Source organism: Condylura cristata, unplaced genomic scaffold, assembly GCF_000260355.1.
Source record: "Condylura cristata isolate star-nosed mole 26May11 unplaced genomic scaffold, ConCri1.0 scaffold00035, whole genome shotgun sequence".
In the NCBI taxonomy this organism is placed as follows: Eukaryota; Metazoa; Chordata; class Mammalia; order Eulipotyphla; family Talpidae; genus Condylura; species Condylura cristata.
The window spans coordinates 6258774-6274449 of NW_004567136.1; the positions used below are offsets into that span (position 1 = coordinate 6258774).

The following is a 15676-nucleotide window of genomic DNA, read 5'->3' on the forward strand; positions in this document are numbered from 1 at the left end:
CGGGGCGAGCACGGGGGCGGGGCGAGCGTCGGGACCCCGCTTCCTCCCGGGGTCCGACCCCGGTGGCGGAAGGAAAAGCCCGGTTACCGAAGTTTCCGAGGCCGTTTCCGCTGGCGTGCGAGTCTTCCTGTTTGTTTTCATCATCCGGCTTCAGTCGCCCGGGAGAAGAAAGCCAAAGCTTGTCCACTCACTTCTCACTTGTCCCCTCCCTCAAAAGCCATGCCACGTTAGCCCGGGCTGGAGGCAGCCAGAAAGGGTAGGCTGGAAAATACCTGGCCGTCGTTTTCTTGACTTGGTAAATATTGAGAGTCACAGATGTCATCCCTGACCTGGGCCTTGTCTCCATTGAAGGTGAAAGCTGTTTCCTATAAAGCGCATCCTGGCTGTCATCTCTGAGAGCCTCCCAAGCGGGTCAAAACGTTGCTCATTCTCAACAAACCGACTGTCCTAACTACAAGTGGGAGCTGAATCTTGAGCAAAATGCTCTGGAGACCCTCACTGTCTGGCTCATCTGCAATGGCCCCAGATACATCCATTCTCTTTCTCCTGCCCATCTAGTCAGGGTGCTCGAATGTCTACTTTTGGCATCAAAATTGCTGGAACTCTTAGTAGTAAGTTAAGGGGTTTGGCTGCCGTGCATTTTTTCAAACCTGGTTCTCCCAGCTCCCAATGGACAGAAAAGGGTAGAAAGCCAGGCAGTCAATATAATCCAGCTGAATCAAATATTTCCACAACGCTGACAGTCCTGCTAAACACCAAGAATACGTAGGAAACCATCCCGGGCTATCATTAGGCTTTATGAAATATAGAAAGCTCCACAAATGTCACTTATTCTTGGTCATATTAAATAAGCTTAAAGTGTAGTTTTCTCTTTCAAATTCAACTATGAAAAGAACAAACTAATTTTAGCCAAAACTATCCATAGGTCACACAAATATCAATTAACCTCTCAATTATTTTGCAACCTGAAGTTCTCTTTAGTAGAAAAAAGCATTCTGCAAATGAAGCCTTTACTTTCTTTCCTTTGTTCTCCCTGGCACAAAAATGGTTGAAGCCGCTTTTGTTTTAAAGTGGTGTATAATTTCTTTTTGATCACAGTACTATTTATTTTAAGACTTATGATTAAGAGCCTCCCTGGAGGAGGGAGTTAAGTCTCAGCACTGTCTAACCTCTGAGGCATGAGTTTGAACCCCAGCCAGGGAGCTGACCCACATGGTGCAGCAGACCTCTCCTGTCTTGGCAGCTGGCCCCTCTGCAGTGTATCTCAGTAGAATTTGCTTGTTCTGCTCCCCACTCTGTCTGGTGAACCCTCACCCCAGTTATTGTATGCATAAGTAAATAAAAATAAATCTTAAAAAAAAAAAGAATTATGACTAAAATGTCCTTATCAGCAAACATTATTTTTTAAAACCTTTGGGAGTTTTTGTTTTTTTTTAAGGCATCTGTGGAAGACTTTTCACATATTTATTACCTCTGCCATTTAATAAGGTGTACAGATTTACAATTATTGTAACCTGCCTATAACTGGGCATAGTTATACTAACACCTAAGAGAGTGTCTGCCAATGCCCTGTGAACCTTCCTTTTTGGCTCATTTATCACTTTTACATCAAGTAATCACATTTAAATGCCAGATAACAATGATTTGTCAAAGGCCTAATATAACTGATTACAGTTTTAGTTTATTTTACTGCTTCCACTATGGTAGAAAAATAATGAAATCAGACAAAAACATTTCACTTTGAGAATACTATGCATTAAGAACTAAAAGTATTCAATAGCACCCTTTTATTTCAGTGGTGATTATAATCTAAATTAAAATGTATAAGGAAATGTCTTAGGCATTTCCTTTCCTCCAAAGAAACAAGGGAGCATTTTTGTCATTTGTAAAAGTAAAAGCTAAAACACTGTTGTCAAAAATTCAAAACACATCTCCATTCCTACAGTTTACATTTGAGGAAATGCTTTGATAAGGTGTGGAAATCATAAAGCCCAACTTCAGATAGTTGTTCTTTAACAAAGAAGAGTTTATCCATTGAACATTACTGAACACCAAAAAAAAGTTTCAACTTCATTACTTACACATGAAAGTGGTTATAACTCCTCCAGATGGGAAGAAATACAAGCAAATCTGGGATTTTCATTTAGAACTACAATAAAGTTTAACCAAGAATCTCGTGATTGCACAGATTTATCTGATTTCTCATTATCTAGTGCAAACTGAACAGGAAACTAAAAAACCACAACACTTTCAATGACAACTTCCTGTGGGATTTTTGGTGTCTGCGGCTCAGAATTGAAGAAGTAAAAAAAAAAAAAAAGACATCGTGTGTAAAATCATTATATATTTTAGGTGGAACCATTTACTAAAATAACCTTGACCAAAAGGATGACCTTGACCACATTTTATATGGAAGTGCATTTTTGCTTCCATTACAAAAAAAAAAAAAACCTTAGAAAAGCATATTTACATTACTTTTGGTATAAGCTGTGAGTTTAAGCATGAAATGCAAAGGGGAAGTATTATGTCACTGGTAGAACATGAGACTGTCTCGGTAATGTCACAGAAGGGAGTATACACAAAATACTAGAAGTAGGAGAACTCTAACAAAGCATGTATTAATAGAAAAGTAATCCTGGCTTCTACTCTTATGTCACATCTTTAAAATCCAATAAATTTTGCTTTGGAATATTCCTCTGCCAATAAAGTCATATAACAGAGAAGAACTTTTATTTTTTTAAGATTTATTATTTATTTATTTATGTGTACAAGAACTGGGGTGTAGGCCAGAGGAGGGGGGGAGGGGACACTGGGAAGAGTCATCAGAGATAGAATGGGGAGCAGAACAGGGGGATCTACTGAAATGCATTGCTAATGGGAGCAGCAGACAAGACAGGAGTGGTCTGCTGCACCCTATAGGTCAGCTCCCAAGCCAGAGATTGAGCTCATTGCACAGTGGCTGGCGACAGCTTGGTAACACTTAATTTAATCCTTGTACCACCAGGGAGGCCTGAATACTGTATTTTAAAAGATAAATGTTAGATTAAATTTTTAAAGCTAATGAAATATATACATATATTTGCTCTATTTGTAAAAAATGATAGAGAGGAAGGATAACTAGGAACATATGAGAGTATTTACCTTTAAAGGAAAGAGGACAGCAGTAATATGAAACCTTTCTAGATGTACTCTGCAATATAGTTTTGACTCTGGAAGTATAAAAAATATTTTACATATATTTAAAATGAAGTGAAATGAGAAGGAAAAAGAAAACTAACGTATTGAACAAAATTGAAGAAAATAGGCATTAGGTGGTGACCTAACCATATAAAAATAATTCTAATAACTGTACATAATGTACTTTGATTGTATGTTCTTTTGTAATATACTCTAAGGAAATTAGCACTGGAAGAAATCAGACTTCATTCACTAGTGTATTAGTAGTATCAGAATTATTACTTTGAAACTGTTTATATGTATTTGCATTAACTAGCATAAAGCTGTTATATATTTATTAGTGTATGAATTAATATACAGATCACTAGTTATATATATGCTGACATCTTAAAATTAATACATTTAGAAAAATAACATATTAATATGTTATATTAGTGTAACATCTTATGTTAGTATATATGTGTGTTATTAATGTTTCATTTATAACCTTAGCATTTTTGTTATATATAATAATCTTGAAGTTACATATATATACATATTTATATATATATATAACACTTTCAAATTAAAATTGCTAGTACTGTATAGGTTAGTGTATGCTGATAATGCTAATATCTATTTTTATACTAGTATATATCAGTTAATACATTAATATATATCAGTGTATATTAACGATAGAAACTTACGTTTTCAATTTAAGAGAACAAGGTAGTGAAATAAAAATTTTGCAATTCTAACTTAAGTTTACAAAATCAATACAATTTTTAAAATACTTTAAAGAAAAATACACATCTATATACAACGTATATACATGTACACGATGTAAATACATATTTCTTAGCTGTTGCTATTGAAGAGTCTAGAAGTAATAAAGATTCAATTCAATACAAAGAGCATTTCTAGTGCTCATATTTTATTCCTCAGCCAGAAGTGGTTGATCACAGGTCTGCTGCAAGAAACATATGAGATAGCCCTGAGATATTCTGGGCCAGAAAGCAAGGAAGTTCTCAAATAATGGATCAAAGGGATATAGAAGTCAACAATGAGAAACTCCCATTGGCCAAAGATAAAACAGTTTGAGTGTAAAATCTGTGACTGAAACACACTAAATATCTAAACTCATAATGATAAAAAGGACCCCAAAGAATTACTCACATCTAAGTTTATAAAGAAACAATTGAATATAACCCTGGAATAACTTGAGTACCAGCTCCTTCTCTATAAGGTGTCAGTTAAAAGGAAAGGTGAACTCTATTTTAGAGAAACAAACAACTCTAAATTCACAAGAGAAAGTTCTTTATTAAAGAGCTACAATAAAAAATTTGGAAAGATGACAGCATTAGAGAACCATCATCTCATAACATTTACTGAAATACCAGATTCATCAACAATCATCAAAAGGTCAATTCACCCGTCAATGTTCAGCATCATTAAAAGACAAGCAAACATTTCTGTCTCCCTTGTGATGTAACTGGAACTACTACCTCTAAATGATGTCTGCCCCCAAAGTGGAATTTAAATGAAATTCAGCTCATAGACTAACTTTCAGAATCAGAAACACTCAAACAAATAGGGAATGTAGGAGGATGTAAATAAGAAAATTGACTCAGTTTTTAACAAGTCAATAGAAAAAAAAAGAAAGAAAAGCCCATTGTGACTACAAAGGCTCTTCTATGAACTCCTTTTCAAACTACCTACAAGACATTTTTGAGAAAATGGAAAATTTGATTATGGACTGAGTATTAGATGATACCTTCTTAAAGGATATGGAATCAAAGGGATATATAATCCAACAAAAGACAAAGCAGTTTAAGCTTTAAAAATATAATTGGCTGAAACACACTACATACTTAAAACTCAAGAGTACATAATAATAAAAAGAGCCCCCAAACAATTACTTATTGATAAAAGTATATATAGATCCCATCCTGAGTGATACTGAGATGTACTTGCATTGGGATTACACAGGTAAGGCACTCCTTTTTTTATTTCTTTTTTTTTTGGAAGATTTATTTATTTATGGACACAGAACTGGGTTACAGACCAGAGGCTCAGGGGTGGTGAGAGGCTTCACCAGAGACAGAGTGGGGAGCAGAACAGGCTGACTGACAAGTCCACTGCTGAGGGGAGCAGCGGGCGGGTGAGGAGAGGTCTGCCGCACCATGTGGTCACCTCTGGGGCGGGGATCGAACTCATGTTGCAGTGACTTTAGCTTCTCAGTGCTGCGCTTTAACCCGCTGCGCCACCAGGGAGGGTGTAAGGTGCTCCTTTTCAGGAAATGAGTTCTGGAACATGTGGGCTTGAAATAGCATGATGTTTGGGGTTTGCTTTAAAAATTTTCAGCCAAGAGGAACATCTTTCAAAAAGTGGAGGCACCAAAGGCAGCACAATGTTAAAAACTGATGAATCCAGGTGATGGGCATACAGGAAATTTAATGTAGTCCCCCCAAGTATGTGTGAATGTTGACATATAGTTGAGATCTTTTTTTATCATGAATATCTATAAAAACAAACATTCATGTCAACAAGTTGTAAATAACTGCCAGAAATTCTCCACCCCTGTTCTGATGCCTTACTGCAATAGGACACTGCAACTCTTCTCATCAGGAGGTGGGATCTTTTTCCCATCTCTTCATCCAGGAGCAGTGTGACCTATCTAGTGAAAGAGCAAACGAGATACAAGCAGAAGCTTAAGAAGTACATGGACACTGGATTTGCTCTCCTCTGCTGCTGAGAACGCTGAAACCTTCATGGGAATTGGCCTGCTGGGCACAGAGAGAAGTCAGTGAATCTCCGGACACAAGAGTGAAAGAATTCTAGACATTTCAGGTCTAGCATGAGCTCAGGGAAGTCTAGCAAAATAACTACTCAGCTGATCTGAGCCTGTACTGCCAGCCAACAGTCATGAATCATTTTGGGGTAAGATTTGTAAGTACTGGGGTGGTTTGTTATGCAACAACAGGAGCAACACACGTACACTCTCACGACAAGCTTCACAGTACTTAGGACTGGCCCGGGGCATGCACTCAGTAAGGGCGTCTGAATGGGATTCCTATATATGGCAGGGGTTACAAAACCAGGTCTTCATTCCCGTGACAGAGGCAGCTATGGCAGGTGGGGGAGGGAGTGCACGGGACTATGGTGATGATGGCACATGGGGGACTCGGTGACGGGGAAACCCATGGGGTTTACAATTGAGATTTAAAAAAATGTACAAAATGATGTAAAAATAAACTGTTATAAAAAAAAAGTGACTTCAAAAGTGACACATTTAACATAAAAAAAAAAAGGTCTGTCTCTGTCTCTAGTCAACCTTGACCAGATCCTACAAAAACAGTCTTTGGGGGCTCTTTAACCCATTGGTGGCACAATGGGTTAAAGCACGGCATTATGAACCTCTCCAAAGCCTCTGCAGCACCAATTCGATCCCCAGCCAGGGAGGTGACCCACGTGGCGTGGCAGACCTCTCCTGACCCACCTGCTGTTCCCCTCAGCAGTGTACTTCATCAATCTGCTGTTCTGCTCCCCACTCTGTCTCTGGTGAATCCTCTCACCACCCCTGCACCTCTGGCTTGTACCCCATTTCTGTAAACATAAATAAATAAATCCTAAAACAACAACAACAACAACAAAAAACACAGTCTTTGGAATTGTGGCACAAGGCCCTTTCTCTCTCCTCCAAAACAAGCCCCAACCCTGAATGTTGAATGCAGCGATGGCACATCTGTGAGTCTTCTGGCTCTTTCCCCTCTAAGGGTTGGGGCTAGCCTAGCTCCTCTGAAAATATGTGGGTGTACTCTAAGAACAAATCTTATGTTCCCCTTTATCAGAGTTCACACAGAAGGGCTGATGGGGGACTGTGCAGAGTGCCACAGAAGAAACTATATAGACGTTACTAAGGTCGGAATAGATGCTTTAGTCAAAGCAGTTTTTACTACAAGGAGATATTAAATGACTTAATTTAATGTTTAATTATTTTAATTAAATGGTTTAATTTAGCTGAATCACATAACTTTAAAATAATTCTAATAAGGATTGTCTAGTTCATCTTAGTATCGTTAGCAAAATACTGTCATTGTAAAAGAAAAATTCAAGATAGATAAATATTTTTCTGTAATATTAGCTATTTGGAACTACTTTAAAGTTCATTTGACATTTTAATGTTTGATGAATACAGCTATTTTCAGTATATTAGAATTACTGTTTGCACAAATGTTACCTACATTTACATGTTAATTTAACCAATCTCTTCATTTACATTTTCAAAGGTGAAGTGTAACTTTTTGTGAATATATTTTTAAACATAAAAATCTTATGAGGGGCCTCCCTGGTTGTGCAAGGGTTAGGTCTCAGCACTATGAGGCCACCCACAGCCTAGGCAGCACCAGTTGCCTCCGGGCCAGGGAGCTGACCCTGGCTGACAAGGCACAGGGAGCTGTCCTGCCTGCTGCTCCCCTCAGCAGTGTGTTTCAGTAGCAGTGCGTGGTCTGCTCCCCTTTCTGTCTCTGATGAATCCTCTCATCCCTCTCCCCCACATCTCTGGCCTACACCCCAGCTTTTGTATGCAAAATTAAATGAAATAAATCTTTAAAAAATCTAAGAATCTTAGAAGTAGGCGATCATTACTTTATATAATTTTGAATTAGCGAAACTATGATCTAGTAAATGTTGCAAATGCCTTCTCAACTGCTACAGATTTGGAATTAAAATTATTCAACAAGTTTTAACCACACAAAGATGATTAAATATGATTGGGAAGAATGGACTTTAAAAGCTAGGAGAAATTGGTAATTGTGTAAGGGGGGAAAGATGGGTTGCGCTTTAACAGTTGCTTCATTATTTGTGAAGCTGAAAGTGAGGGGAACACATGAAAGCCTACAACTGAAGGATCCGAGGGGACCCTCCCCAGAGATGCCCTGGTGTGAGAGGGGGCTCTGGGAAGCTCCTGAAGAAGGTCCTGGCTTCCCTTTTTTGAAAGGCAACACAGGAAAACCACTCCATTATCATTCTACCTAACACTATATTCTACCTAAATGTTCTCTTTGGTAAACAAAGTGTAGACACACATGGCGAAATCATCAGAGAACGTTATATATTTAAAAAACGTTATAGGAAAGGAAGGGACTAACGTTTCCTCATCTGCAAGGGAGTAGGGGGTGGGGGAGGAAGCATGAGTGTAGGGAGCAGGCTGGAGCATTCCTGAGACCCTTTCTAGCCAAGCCTTTCAGTGATCTAAACAGTCAAATGCTGAAGATCTCTTTCATCTCTGTCCCTAGGAGACACTGTGGGAGGTAGTTATTTGTAGCTCTTACCAGTTTTGGAAAAGATACATAATACAAAAATATATGCTTTGTTTCCTTGAAAAGCTCTAATTTTAAATGTGATTAGTATTTCTATAAGGAGTGCATATGATAAGAAAATGAAAAGTTTTCTAAAAGCTGGGTAACTTGAAAAGCACAGAAAAATCCAGCGGCCGCTCAAAGCTGTGTGAGAGTGTATGTTTTGAAAGGGTGTGGTTTCCTGGCCCGGGATTGTTTGGAAACATTCTGACAAAGCAAATTCATTTCTCTGATATCCTGAACGCAGAAGGAACTGGTGCCTAAAATAGCATAAAATGATATTCCTATATGTAGAATCAATTTAAACCAACTAAGAAATGTGAAAATGCAATGAAAACTGCTGATTTGAGTTGCCACCTCAGCATTTTACAGGTAACAGCCACGCTCAGACCGGGAGCCTGGACACTGAGATAAGGATTTGGGACTCCAGCCATCCTCCGCGAGTGCCTGCTTTGCTTTTCCCTGGCCTTTAAACTGACCACTTAGAGGTGAGCCTGTAAAATGAGCCCCGCCCCAGCCCTTATGAGTCATACCCCTGCTCCCTGGGGACCTAGGAGAGAGGACTGCCCTTGCTCAATGCCCTCCCCATTTCTGGGATTTTTACATCTAGAACTCTACCAACCACATGGTTACATTCCAATAATAAATTGTAAACTGAGAATACAGTAAGTTGAAATGCACTTAGTACACTTAACCTTACCGACCACGGTCACTCAGCCTAGCCTAGGGAAACCTGCTGGCACACTTCCGCACAGGTGCGCAAAGTCACCGAAGCTAAGCCTAGTTGACCCTACAGTATTGAAGAAGAGACTGAAGGTAAAATGAGTGCTGTCGGCCCCCCCCCCCCCACATGCACATGAAAAGCACCCTGGATCTGAGGATCTGAAGGAGTCTGAAGACTTGAGTGGAGTTACTGCTGGACTGGGGGTTGAGGAGTGAGGGGAGGATGCTGCAGCCACAGGCGATCTGAGGAGGCTGGAGAACAGCTGGCAGGAGGCTGTGGAGTGGGCTTCGTCCCCCCCTGGGGCCTCAGTGACTGGGCGCTGTGGCCCCTGCTGCTGGCCAGCATCGCAAGAGCATCTGACCACAGGTTGCTGGTCCAGGAAAAGGTCGAGTTCGTAATTCAAAGTATGAGTTCCAGTGAGTGTGCACTGGTCTCACACCATTGTGAAACCAAAACGGTTTTGAGTCAAACCATGGTAAAGTGAGGATCAGCTGTCATACACCTTGAGACTTGATTTTCTTCTTGTGGGTGTACTGAGTCGGCACTTCCAAACCAACAGCCCCAATGTCTTCATTCCCCAAAGTGGGAGCCCAGATGCTAAGGAAGGCACCTGCCCACCCCCTGTGGGTGGCCGTGACTTGCACTTCAGTGGCTCAGGCCACAGTCCAAATCTATCCATTCCAGCCTCACAACACAGATAACACACAAACGATTTCTAATCTGTGTTCTCCTCATTCCTTTTTTAGAAATAGTTTGCATAATCAACTGGACTGGAGAATTTAGCAATAGTTAGATACTTCCAACCATTCATTTGTTCATTTTTTCATTTACTGAGCAAATATTTATATATCTGTGTGAGAAATGGGTTCTTTAAATTTTTTGCCCAGGATGATTTTTTTTTTTTAAACTTCATACTTTTATCCTCACTCCAGGTACCCTGAAATGATGGTGCGCTCAGATTTCTCAAGAACACATGTGGGTTGCAGGACTAAAATCAAATGCTCTTTTATAAGGGCAAAAACACAACCCACCTAGGTCCAGACCTCACACTGCGGGTTCAGGGGTTGCAAATAAAGACTTGGACACTACAGTCTTCATCAGCCCCACCTGGCCACAAGGGAAACAGATCCGGCTGGATTTACTGTTGGTTCTTCTGATATTGTTTAGAGAAGTTGCTCATGTACAACCAACTTTGAGAGAGCCAACCCAGGACACAATAAAGGACAAAAGACAGTAATATGATATATATAATAACTAATTACACACGTTATTGCTTTAACAAAAAAAGGTGCATACAGACATTCTTATTCTACTTTTCCCACTTTGTTACATAAATGTCATTTAAACAAAACAATAACAGAATGAATTTTGGCAATCAGTAGTGATCAACTGTAGGACTAGCTAAACAATGCGTGAGAAAAAATATTTCAACCTGTTTCTGTCCTTCGCCATAGAAATTTTTAAAAGCATATTAAAAAAAATTCCTTTCGGGGGCCCTCCCTGGTGGCACAACAGGTTAAGGCACAGCATTGTGAAGCTATCCGCAGCCACTGCAGCGGATGAGTTCTATCCCTGGCCAGGAAGGTGACCCACATGGTGCAGCAGACCTCTCCTGACCCACCCGTTGCTCCCCTCAGCAGTGGACTTCACCGTACTTCACTGCCCCTGCACCCTTGGCCTGTTCTGTATGCATAAATAAATAAATATTTTTTAAAAATTCCTTTTTGGATATTTCTATTTTTCAGGCTTTATACTGTACATTTTTAAGATATACAAAAATAAGATCATTTTGAAGGAGAACATAACTACAACTGAGTTAATGAAACAAATATTAACTTCATGAACAATAGCAAATGAATAATGTTCTGCTTTTTTCTGCTGCGTGATACAGTAGGGTATTTTTATTTTCTGTTTCCTTTTCTAATAACATGCCTCTGAATGGCCTACAGCCATCAGACACCCCGCTTTTCCTGACGTAGTGGCAAAACAAATAAAGTGACATGTAAAACTCACTTTGACGTGTAGCCCTGCTCTTCTCTAGGCCTCATTACACGGATCCCTGGCGTCAGTCTGCTGTGCCCTAACATTAAGCTAAATAACCTCTCAGTATCATCTGAGCAAGGATGCTTATGATTTTATTTACTAGCGAGAGCAGCTTTTAGACTTGTGGAAATTCACTTACAAGCTCTCCGAACACATCCAACCATCCAACCTACAGGTTTTTTGTTGTTATTATGTTAGCAAATTGATTGAATAAATTCTTGCATCTATAAATTCATCATATGGGCTATTCATGTCTAAATATCCATTATTTCATAAAAAATTAAAGTTATTATAAATTCACATTGGTTAGGAAGAAATGAAGGCAATCCAGCCATCCCAAATGCTAGCATCTTACACAACTTCAGTGTTCCAATGTCCCTAGGTACAAACATATGTGTTCGTGTGTACAGCTCTATGCAACTCCTCACACTATCATTTTATATATGAAAACCACTATCTAGATATTCAACTGTGACTTCATCACAAGGCTCCCTCATGTTACCCCCTTCCTGCCACACCTATCCCCTCCCCCTCATTCCCTAACCCCTGTTCACCACCTCTATAATTATGCTACTTCACCAATGTTACGTAAATGGAATCATATAGTATGTAATCTTTTGGAACTGGCTCTATTCACTCATTATTTTCTTGAGGTTTAAACAAGACATTGTACCAATGGTTCCTTCCTCGTTATTGCCGAGAAGTATTCCAAAGGACATATAACAATATATTTAGCCCTAACCCAATGAAGGATAGTTGAATAGTTTCCAATCCTTGGTTACCACAAATAAAACTATTATGCATATTTGTCAACAAATCCCCATATAAAAATAACTGCATTTCTCCAAGATAAATACCCCAAATTCAAACGCTGACTCCTATGCTAAGTCTATTCTTAGTTTTGAAAGGAGCTGCTAAAATATTTTCTAAAGTGTCTAAACCATTTCATATTCCCTAACAATAATCTTTGAGTGGTACATCCCTGCCGGAGGTTAGGGTTCCCACTAAGCTTCATTTCAGCCACTGTGAGGTACTGCAGCTATGATACTATACTGGGGCTCTCACTTGCACTGCTCTCATGGGGCTGAGCAGTGCAAGTCAGGTCTCAGTCTGGCACCTGGACATCCATGTCCCCTTTGGCGAAATGTCCATCTTTCTGTCAGTTTCCTCATTGAGGAGATACTTTTAGCTATTGAGTTTTGAAAGTTCTATATACATTCTAATATATGTATGTGCATACACTGATTTAGTGTCATTTTCTTGCTGATGATGACAGTCATCTTGTAGGCCATGTGTTAAAAAGGTAACCCCCTTCTACTTTTTTTTTTTTTTAAGATTTATTTATGCAGGGCCCTCCCTGGTGGCGCAGCAGGTTAAAGCACAGCACTAAGACGCTAAAGCCACTTTTGCATGAGTTCGATCCCCGCCCCGGAGGTGACCACATGGCACAGCAGACCTCTCCTGGTCCGCCCGCTGCTCCCCTCAGCAGTGTACCTCGTCGATCTTTCTGTTCTGCTCCCCGCTCTGTCTCTGGTGAAGCCTCTCACTACCCCTGAGCCTCTGGCCTGTACCCCAGTTCTGTATGCACACCAGAGACAGAGTGGGGAGCAGAACAGGCACACTGACTGAAATACACTGCTGAGGGGAGAAACGGAGGTGGGGTGGTCAGGAATGGTCTGCTGTGCCATGTGGGTCACCTCCCTGGCTGGGAATCGAACTTAGTGTTGCACTTTAACCCATTGCACCACAAGGAAGGGCCCATTCCCCTTCCACTTTTATAAATTCAAGCATCGCATTAGGTGCTTCTAAATTTTTGAAGAAAGGAGGAAAATGGCCACAGAGCTACATTCTGGGAGCACTACTCAAACAACACAAGTTATAACCCTAGTTCAGAGCACTGTGCAAGGCATGCAGGGTGCCTACTGGGTAAGATCACTGCAGTTTCTCTTGTAACAAGTCTCCGGACTGAGTGGGATTTCTGGAATCTGTATTTGCACCATCTGCCAGTTATGCACACAGGTAAACAAAGTGGGATGGGATAGCAACAGCTTCATGGGAGCTTCTCCCCGTGATACTTCACTAAATCTTCACAGATATTAAGATTGGGAACTTCCTTTTTCAATTCAAACTATAAAAGTTGGGGAGAGGGCTTCTGTTGCTATGATCTGTTGCAACACTTAACACTGGGGCAGTGGGGCAGTGGTTAGTCCTGACAGAGTTAACCCTGTGCCATAGGGGTAGCACATCTGGTATTAAAATTTGTTTGTCCACCAGGTTGACTGCAACCTCTGAAACAAGAAATGGAACTACTAGACTTCACAAAGCAGCGGGGAGTGAGACTGCAATGCACAGTTATTTGTATGACATTCAGCAATGGTTGTTTTCAATTGAATATTGTTATCTTTTAGAGATATAGGACGTGCTGGTCTACCTCAGTCCAGATGAGTGAGTTTCACCCTACACATGTGCTTACACGCTGCTTTTTCCATGCTCAATGCAATGTCAGTTCTGTAGTTGGTGTTTAGGACACTCTTTGGACACAAGGTCCCTCACCCAGTTGTATGCACCCTTCCATCGGTCACCAAAATGTCCTCTCTCTCTCAGTCTAAGGCTATTGTGATCATTCAGAATACTTGAATTCTCGGAAAACAAACTCAGAAGATTCACAGTATTACCATTTCAACTAGCACCATCTTGATATACAGCACAACAATCAACAGGCCAAATCAAAGCTGGATTCCTACCACACACAATTACAGCGCCTTAATTACATGCCAGCATCTTCTTGCTCTGAGTGATGCAATGTGTGTCGGTTTACAATGATGAACTAACTGCAAAGTGCAGATGCTGTCAGAGGTTGGGGGAAGAACAGTGGCACCCAGCACAGAGGCAGGTGGTTTATACACTAGGTATTTGGCATTAAATCCAGCACAGAGACTGGGTTTTCTATTCTCCCCCCAGACCTTCAGTGCCCATTACTAAAAGGTGGGGCTTTTATATCCCAAAGAGTTGTCTCCTGGGACAGGATTTTTAGTGCCAGATTCAAGACAGCCTCAGGGGAAGGAGGTCAGTTAGTCACCAGAGTAATCTGTGCAGATGAGCCATTCCAGAGAGCCCAGAGCTGGGGTGATCAGTCACAGTTCTGCTCTGATCTTCCCCTGACAGTGTTCATCCTAGAGGCCTCGGAGAGGGGCTTCAGGGAGTAGATAAATGCTCTCCACTGTCACATAATCCTCATTTCATTCTTAGGTCAGAAATTAAAATTGTATCTGGTCCCCATGCTGACCCCTTGTTCCAAAAGGAGAGAGGCAGGAGTTGGAGAGAAAAACTCTAAATTCGGGAGGCTGATTCCAAACTCCTGCGGATATTTACTCTAGGATGCCATGGGGAGGGCAAGCCACAGGAGCAGCTGCTGTGTGCACAAAGTGTTCTCTCCATCATTCATCAGTTGTTTCCTGACTGGATGCCACTCATGATACTAGGTTTTTGGGATGCAAAAACAAATACACAACAAATACACAAACAAATACACAAAGCAGGTTGCTGTCCTCAAAGAATCTAGTCTAGAGAAGAAACAGCATGAGACGTAAGAAGTAAGAGCAAAGCACAGGAGGCATGAGGAACTCGGTGAGGAGAAAGGTTAACTTGGACAGAGGCTGTGAGGAGGCAAGCGCCCAAGAGCCAGCGTGAAGGGGTGTGAGTGTCTGAAACAAAAAATGAGAGCCTAGGAATAAGACTTCCTATGCTTCCAAATCCGTGACACAAATTTCAAACAGAGCCAGGTTGAGGGCTGCTTTTTGAAAATCACCGTTGCTGCCCACTAGCAGCAAGAAGAACCCACAGATGGGAGGAATATGACTGAGAAACTGACCAGAAGCGGACATTCACACCGTCGCCACTGGCCAGCCCGTCCCCGTGAAGGTCAGAGCACAGAGCCGGCATTTCAGTGCAGTCTGCGCAGGCTGAAGTTGAGTCTGGTTGGTCCAAATTGCTTACCACGCAGAAGGGCAGGGGGAAGATAATTCAGCAAAAAATGGAACCCACTGAAAATGATTTATACTTATGTGCACACAACCTGCTGATTAAAAACGATTCCTAACTAGTCATTAACAGAAGGCCCACCCTTCAGAGCCTATACTCAGGAACACTTAGTTGCCATTTAATTGGAGTTACAGTATAAGCAAAAGAGGAAAAGGCTATGTTTCTTTATGTACTATAATTTTATTTTTTGACTAATTTCTACTTTCTCTGTGCTCAATTAGTCTGACTTAGTGATGTTTTGTCATGTTTAAGATGTAAAGTCTTGATGCAAACTCGCCAATCAGAAAAGGCAGGGTTAGTAAATTCTCAAGATTTTTTTAAAAATTGAAACTGTAGCCCTTATTTTTCTTTA

At 40.7% G+C, this 15676-nt stretch overlaps 1 protein-coding gene across 5 annotated transcripts in view; it reads right to left on the reverse strand.

Annotated features, from left to right (window-relative positions):
- Positions 1–15676, reverse strand: part of TJP1 (tight junction protein 1) — a 169309-nt gene that overhangs the window by 80909 nt on the left and 72724 nt on the right. The window lies entirely within an intron of this gene.